The sequence below is a fragment of the Nylanderia fulva genome, unplaced genomic scaffold (assembly GCF_048542155.1).
Source record: "Nylanderia fulva isolate GAGA-0341 unplaced genomic scaffold, ASM4854215v1 Scaffold81, whole genome shotgun sequence".
Lineage (NCBI taxonomy): Eukaryota > Metazoa > Arthropoda > Insecta > Hymenoptera > Formicidae > Nylanderia > Nylanderia fulva.
The window spans coordinates 440,242-449,210 of NW_028190928.1; the positions used below are offsets into that span (position 1 = coordinate 440,242).

The 8,969-nt window shown below is 49.4% G+C and overlaps 1 pseudogene; it reads right to left on the reverse strand.

Annotated features, from left to right (window-relative positions):
* Nucleotides 1-2,168: 2,168 nt before the first annotated feature.
* On the reverse strand, nucleotides 2,169-7,891 carry LOC146719942 (uncharacterized; annotated as a pseudogene).
* Between the last annotated feature and the right edge of the window lie 1,078 nt (nucleotides 7,892-8,969).

Consider the following 8,969-nt stretch of genomic DNA (forward strand, 5'->3'; position numbering starts at 1 on the left):
GGTTTTAATAATTTTAAAAAATTTATTGATTAGCCGGATAAATTATTTTATTTCGATTTTTGCTTCTGATTGGGACTTTTCGCGTTGAACTATTTGTAATTATTTCAATTTATTGTTAACGTATTTCGCCTTTTAATTTATAACAATACAGCCCGCGTCGTAAAGCCCGAATATATGAAACATCGAGAGACAAGATAAGCCATGCGGGGAAGTACGTTCGAGTAATACTCTCCTCCACGATCCGTACGAATTAAAAAGTAACCAAAGAATCACGACGGCATACGGAAAATCCCGAACATGCCGTATAAAAAGCCCGGGGAAAATCGAAACGAGACATTCCGCACCGTCTTAAGACGCATACCGCTCCGGAAAACGCCACAAAAAGCTAAGAAAGAAGAGATCGGGGGTACCTTGTCTCGTGTGGATGCGTTCCCACTTCCTAAGCTGCTCCGAGCGTTTCCTCACCGAACCCGCTCCTCGCATTATCCACCTATACGATCGGCCAAGATAAACCAGAGGTTGGGTGTTCTCCGTCTCTGTCGGAAGCTCCCGCAGGCCGATTATCTCCTCCGAAAAATAATAACGGAATCCCCGCGAATCTACTAATACTCAGAATCTACCACCAATTTCATCGAAAAGAAAGAGAGCGACAATTCTCTCACACGTCCGCGTGCGCGCGAGAGAGAGAGACAAAGAATACGCTCGCACACGACCATAACAACACGGGACCGCACCGCGCCGCGTCAGGCAAATGAAAATAAACACAACCGTGAGACTTTAAAGGGCCGTTCCTTTAAAGTCCCGAATTACGATCGTCGACGCGAAAATAAAGCTATTATTCCGCATTGCATCTCATGTCACGGAAACAATCGGCGCATTTGTTACAGCACCGATACACGATCCCGACACCGACACCCGTATTGCCAACAGAACCCGCGCCGACCCACCCCACATGCATTTACACTCGCATACAAATACACACGTCCGTCCAAACACGCACGTTATCATACACGCGACATAAATTGTTATCGACGTCCGCGTTCACTTGCACCTTTACTCATGTTCACACGCACTCATCGTCATCCACACGTCACATCTTTATAAACTCATCAACGCTTTCGCGCACACAGCAATATACATATATAACGCACACACACACACACACACTTGTATATAGCATGCAGAATAAACACTCGTTGAATTTATACACCGTGTCGCACGTTTCTTGGATCTAACCCTTTCCCGAACCTTGTGATCCCGATTGAGCGATCCGGCCGCACTGGGAAAGCGGTCCGTTATAAAGTTTGACATAATCATCTAATTTATTTTGACTATTGTATTGCGACTCTTTATTAGAATATTTTTTATTATGTTTATTATTTTTTTATTGCACACTGAGGAAGACTAAGTATAGTTCGAAACGTTTGTAATTAAGAATATTAGAGTTTATATTGTAATTAGTTTTTTTAAATTAAAATTGTTCCCAGTTTAAAATAATTTTTTATTGCTCGTCACATGGCCTCGTAATATTTAGTAAGTTATCATTGTGTTTGTTTACATACGAGCTTGAACATTATTATATATTAGTTAATTTTGTATTATTTTTCCATTGAGCTTATTCATTCTTTTAATTTATATGTTTATCTACTTATATTACTTTTGCCACTTATTAAAAATTATATTTTAGAAATTACTTTTGTAATGTTAAGTAAGAATACTATGAGAGTTCTAGACCAGGGGCAATGAGGGGGGTGAGGGGCGGGGGATTTTCGGGGGTGAGGGGGGTGACGTCACGCGGAGGAGGGGGTCTTATCAACAGATAAGCTTATCTTATCAGTTCAGGTTACCTGATAAGGAGCTCACATTACCTGATAAGGGGCTCATGTTACCTGATATGTTTATAAACAAAAGATAAACATTCCAGCGATATCTATTACAAGATAAGATAAACATTCCAGCGATATCTAAGTTTTCATAAATGTTGCGTACGCGAAGTGGGTTCCCCTTTTTTCTTTTTCTCGTTGACCGCGGACGCCGGTATCGCTCAGAGAGAGCGCGAAGGAAAGAGCAGCTGACAGGAGAACTCTCGAGAGATAACACTCCGAATGCAGAATCACAAATTAGTTTATTTGTCGATTACACGTTCAGTCTTAGAAGTTATGTTCGAATTACTCAACCGATCTGTAGTCGTTCTGATTATCGATGTCGTTGACTTCACAATTTTTCGAGGAGTGAACGCTCAGAGTCGGGGCGTTCTTCGCCGAGGCGCGAGATTTCGACACGACCTCTTGGAGGGGACGCTCGTTTTTTCGAAGAATCACGATTGGCCGGTATTGATTTCCGATCGAGTGAAGAAACCGAAATCACGCGGTCAACGGCTGATTGCTCCGATCGATCAATATTGTTAACTGCTGTCCTTGCCTCGCTGGCGGGACATAACAAATTTGTTTTGAAAAAGCGGGTTCTTACCTCTAACGTTTATTTTTGATTTACAATTAATTTGACACGAAATTACCCTTCAAATTATTTGTCTGTTTCTCAACATACCGCCCACCTCGAAACAATAGTTTCGGAAAAAAAAAAAAAAAAAAAGATGCGAGTGACTCATGAGGCAGAAAAGATTTCGAGTAGGATTGAGCGAGGCGTTCGGCCTGTCGAGGCGAGACTTGACATCACTTGTCGGCGCTTTCCTGACTTTTCAATATCGATCGGCAGAAGGCACAGTCTACCGATCGGACGCTTGTACTCGGACGACGCCGTTTTTACCGTAACAACGCGAATCAATTCGTCGAGACCCGGGTGACACAAAACAACGCGGCCGAGCTCCCACTTGCACGGTGGAAGCAGAGGATTGCGAAGCAAAACCAATTGTCCCACTCGAATATTTGGCTTCTTAATATGTCGCCATTTTCCCCGCTGTTGCAGCATGTTAATATAATCGCTCTGCCACAACTTCCAAAGACGTTCGGTGAGCTGCCGAACTAACTGCCATCGAGATAGGCGATTTTCTTTTACCTGTAACAGGGAAGGCTCCGGACTCGAGTTAAGAGCGGCACCAATGAGAAAATGCCTGGGGGTCAGCGGATCGTATGTATCTATCGAGTCGGAGATCGGCGCTATGGGCCTAGAGTTGAGGCAAGCCTCGACGTTACAAAGAAGCGTGGAGAATTCTTCGAACGTCAGCGTGTGCGCTCCAACCACCCGGCGAATGTGGTGCTTCACGCTTCGTACACCGGCCTCCCATAGGCCGCCAAAATGAGGGGCGGAGGGAGGCAGAAAATGCCACTCGACATTGTCCGAAGCCGTCCTGTTCAACAAAACGGAATCGCGAAGAGCCGCTCTAAACGCGAGTGTGAGGTCGCGGTCCGCTCCGACGAAGGTGGTCCCGTTATCGGAGTACACCGCCGTCGGAAGACCCCGTCGAGCCACGAATCGCGAATAGGCCCCCAAAAATGCCGGAGTGGCGTACCCCTCGACCAACTCCAAGTGTACCGCGCGCGTTGCCATACACACGAATATGGCGATGTAGGCCTTTCGGGAGGCCACTCCGCGTCCAGACATCGCTCGAACAAGTATCGGGCCAGCATAATCCACTCCGCAATGAATGAATGCGCGCGCGGGAGGAGAGACTCTGCATTGCGGGAGGTTCCCCATAAGTTGTGTCGGGACAGCAGCTCGCTCGCGAGTGCACGCGACACACCGATGGATGACCGATCTGACCGCACCGCGAGCTCGGATCACCCAGTACCTTCGCCGCAGAGTAGCCAGGGTAAGCTGGATGCCGGCATGGAGATATCGCTTGTGAATATCCTGTATGAGGAGCTGGACGAGAGGATGGGGCGCGAGAACGATCGGATGTTTGACGTAAGCCGGGATGGGCGCCCGCGACAACCGCCCACCAACACGAATTATTTGATCTTCGTCCAAATACGGCGCGAGAGGCAACAGTACGCTTTTCGATGACAGCGCGTCTCCCCTTCGAAGCGCGGTCAGCTCGCGCGCGAATAGCTCCGCTTGAATGGTTTTTACCCAAAAGTTCGTCGCGCGTTGAATTTCGTGACCCGTCAAGGATGAGGGACTCTCGACGCGCTCAGCCGGCAACGTGATACGTCCGCGAGTACGCGAGATAAATCGCATAACGTAGGCGGTAATGCGCAGTAACTTCGTCCACGACGAGTAGCGCGCGGCGAGATCCCATACGACAGGGTCTCTCGATATCGCGACGAGAACCTGCGTCTTTACATTTTGTTCCATTGAGGTCTCAGGGTGAGGGTCGACAGGCACCGGCCAGTCGGAGATCGGAAGCCTAAGCCACAATGGACCATGCCACCACAACGGATGGGATGCGAGCTGATGCCCGGGAATTCCGCGAGACGCGCAGTCGGCGGGGTTGTCGATGGTGGGCACGTGTCGCCACGAAGCGGAGGGAAGTCGGGTCTGGATTTCCGCGACGCGATTTGCCACGAACGTTCGCCACCGTGACGGATGTTGCGTAACCCACGCAAGGACGACCGTGGAGTCCGTCCAGCAGTAGCACGGAACCTCGGAAAGGTGGAGAGACGCGATCACGAACTCCATTAATCTGGAGAGCAGCACCGCCGCTGCGAGCTCCAATCGCGGAATGCTCAGCGATTTAACGGGTGCGACCCTAGACTTTCCGACGAGGAGCATCGAGGTGACCTCTCCGGAGATCGAAAGAAGCCTCAGATAAACTACGGCTGCATACGCTTGAGAGGACGCGTCCGCGAACCCGTGCAGCTCGCAGGCCGTTGTATCCGATCCGCGTCGAACCCATCGATCGAACTGAAGGCCATCAAGTGACAGAAGTGACGCCCGAATAACTTCCCACTCATCAGCGAGGTCGGGGGGAAATTGGTCATCCCAGTCGAGCTGTGATTGCCACAGTCGCTGAAGAAAGATTTTTGCCGTTATTGTGACCGGAGCACTCCACCCCAACGGATCGAATATTCGCGCGATATTCGAGAGAGTCGATCTTTTCGTTATCGAGACGGAGGGAGGGCAGGAAATGCGGAATTGAAATACGTCCTTAGCGGGGTGCCAGCATATCCCAAGGACTTTAACCTTTTCGCCTGGTTGAAGGTCCTTGCTGCATGCCAAACCGTGATCGCTGTCATCAATGTCGCTCAGAAGAGTCGACGAGTTACTGGACCACTTGCGCAAATTGAACTGGCCGCAGCGCAGCAGTGAGCACACTTGCTCGCGCGCCTGCCGAAGCAGAGGGATATCGTCGGCGCCGAACAAGACGTCGTCAACATAAATGTTATCCGTCAGGACGGACACGGCTAACGGATAGGAATGTCCTTCATCGCGGACCAGTTGGCGCAGCACTCGTAACGCCAAAAACGGCGCCGACGCCATGCCGTACGTCACGGTCAAGAGCTCATATTCCTGCACGCGCTCCGTCTCGGTATCCACCCATAATATGCGTTGATAATTTGTGTCACGCGGAATCAACGACGATCTGCCTATACATTTTCTCGACATCGGCCGAGTATACGTAGCGAAACTGTCGCCATCGCATCACGACCGCCGCCAAGTCCGTTTGTAGTTTCGGGCCTGGAAGTAAACTATCATTAAGCGATTTCCCGCTAGACGTTAGACTCGACGCATTGAATACCACGCGCAAGTGTGTGGTTGCACTACCGTCGCGAAAGACGGGATGGTGAGGAATATACACGCACTGAGAGAATTCTGAGAGAGGTGAGGCTTTGCGCATGTGTCCCAGAGCTTCGTATTCCCGCATGAAATTGAAATATTGTTGTTTTAGCTCGGCGTTAATTTCAAAGCGTCGAAGTAAGCTTTTTAGACATCGCTCAGCGGTATCGCGAGAACGACCGATATTAATGGGAGGATCACGTTTGAATGGAAGGCGCACAATGTATCGGCCGTCGGAACAACGCGAATGAGTGGTCATGAAGTAATCCTCGCATCGTTGTTCCTCCGGGCCGAGTACAGTCTGTCGCGGAACTTCCTCGATCTCCCAAAATCTTCTCAGTTCGCGATCGAGCGCAAGCGACGTTGAGGCCGAACAATGTTGAACAGTGATTGTTCGGCGGGATTGAAGTGAAACATTCGTAGGGCCGGATACTGCCCATCCAAAAATAGTATTTAATGCATAGGGCTGCCCGCGAGGTCCCTTCCGCATTTCGCCAAGGAATATCTCGCCATAGATATCGGCGCCGATGAGGAGCTCAATGGGATCAGAACCGTTGAAGTGAGGATCTGCTAGGGCGAGATCCGCGAGATGATCCCAGTTGCACCTGGCCCGATCGAGCCCCGAATTGTAATCAGCGAGTGACGGCAAAATCGACGCAGTGATTGTGAGACTCGGCTCTGATTTATTTTGCGGCGAGATCGTAATTTGAGCTGCAAACTTGCAGTTACCCGCTTTAAGACCGCAGATGGCAGAGAGTGAAAACTGATCTTGGAAACGACGCAGTCTTAAGGTTTGTGCAAGTCGAGCGGACATGAAAGTTATCTCCGATCCCGGATCGAGCAACGCTCGCACGTTAGCGTCGCGACCCGCCGGTGAACGAACCGTGACTCGCGCCGTCGCAAGGAGCACCGGAGTTCGATGCGATAATTCTTGCGAAGCAAGCAACGCTACCGCGCCGCGATTACCTCTCGCTTCGACCGGCGAATTCGATTCAGAAGTGACCACCGAGGCGGTAGCGCATGAGCCCGAATCAACATGGAGCATCGAATGATGCCTTTTCTGGCATCGGCGACAAGTGTATTGGCTTGGGCATGAATACAAGGCGTGTTTCGCACTGAGACAATTAATGCACCTTTGGTGCTGTTTGATGAACTCCATGCGTTGACTCGGACTTTTCTTAACGAATTGCGGACACTTACTCAAATAATGACTCGCCTTACAAATCGGACACGAGACTGGAGACGTGGTGGCGGCGTTCACGGAGGCGGATCTTGACGGACGCGTGGGCTTAGCCGCGTTATGAGGCGTGAGTTCTTCCAGGACTCGCACGCGCGCGGAAATAAATCTATCTAAGTCCTCGAATGTTGGAATCGCGGCATCGTCGCCTCCTTTCAGTCGCCACGCCTTGTGCGTGGCGTGATCAAGTCGCTGAGTCACGAGATGAACTAGGACATCACTCAAAATTTCGTCTGACGACCGGTGGAGATTTCAAAGCGACGCGATAGCTCGATTGGCTTTATCCTGTAGTTCGCTAAGCTCGACGGCCGATTCGCGGGTGACGGCCGGCAGGTTGCATAGCGCGGAGACATGCACGCCGACCAGTCGCCGTTTGTTATCGTAGCGCGAGACTAGCAATCGCCAAGCAACGTCAAAATTGTCGGCGGTGACTGGGACAGTTCGTATCGATTCCAGAGCACGCCCGGAGAGACTAGACGCTAAGTAATGCATGCGTGAAAATGCAGTTAACTCTGTATTTTTAATTATGAGCGACGTGAATCGATCGCGAAAACTCTCCCAGTCCTCATGGGCTCCCGAGAACGGAGGTATATTGATAGACGGTAAGTGCGACAAGGAGAGTAACGCGGAGGGATTACCGAACGCCGGTGGACTTGCCAATGAAGTTGAGTTGAGAGGAGGCTCCAATTCTTCGAGGCATTCCGTCATGTAGTCCGCCGTCCTCTGGAAGATCTCCTCGTGTTCCTCGAACTCCGCATTGTCGAAGTAGCCGACGTCCTTCCGTTTGGCCCCTGGGAAGACATGGACCAGCGCAGCGTGTGAGGCCGTGCACAGCGCCCAAGCTTCTTTCAGGCCCGTCAGTCTCGATCGAATTAGCGCTGGCATATAATTGTTCTTTCCGAGTTTTTTAAAATTCGGAAGAGCTCGCGCCACCGAGTGCAGTTGTGACTGCTGCTTGGCAAGCAACTGCTCACTCATGATGTTGTCAAATCTCAGTCACAGTGGTCACTTCCAAGGTCGTTGAGCTTCCACTATTCCTTCGATCCGGCTCGAAGGACCAACAATGTTGCGTACGCGAAGTGGGTTCCCCTTTTTTCTTTTTCGCGTTGACCGCGGACGCCGGTATCGCTCAGAGAGAGCGCGAAGGAAAGAGCAGCTGACAGGAGAACTCTCGAGAGATAACACTCCGAATGCAGAATCACAAATTAGTTTATTTGTCGATTACACGTTCAGTCTTAGAAGTTATGTTCGAATTACTCAACCGATCTGTAGTCGTTCTGATTATCGATGTCGTTGACTTCACAATTTTTCGAGGAGTGAACGCTCAGAGTCGGGGCGTTCTTCGCCGAGGCGCGAGATTTCGACACGACCTCTTGGAGGGGACGCTCGTTTTTTCGAAGAATCACGATTGGCCGGTATTGATTTCCGATCGAGTGAAGGAACCGAAATCACGCGGTCAACGGCTGATTGCTCCGATCGATCAATATTGTTAACTGCTGTCCTTGCCTCGCTGGCGGGACATAACAAATTTGTTTTGAAAAAGCGGGTTCTTACCTCTAACGTTTATTTTTGATTTACAATTAATTTGACACGAAATTACCCTTCAAATTATTTGTCTGTTTCTCAACAATAAACAAGATAAGATAAGCGGATATCTAAGTTTTCACAAACAAGATAAGATAAGCGGATATCTAAGTTTTCATAAACAAGATAAGATAAACATTCCAGCGATATCTATTACAGCGATATCTATTACCCATGATAAGGTAAAAATTCTGCGAATGGCTGCCGCCGATTCTTAATCCAGGCTGAGCGCCGACATTCAGATATCTATTACTAAGGGGGTTGCGTTTCGTCATCTAAATTTTCTCTGAAGATAAGATAAGGTATAAAATTCTGAGTAATCAAATTCTAAGAATTATTAAGAACAAAAGGGCTGCCGCATAATCCATGCTGAGCGCCGACAATCAAGCGGGTTGATACATACATTTCTAAGAAATATCAGCGGGGAAATCGTTTGACGAAGACGATACACGCGTCCGCGATTATTACCACC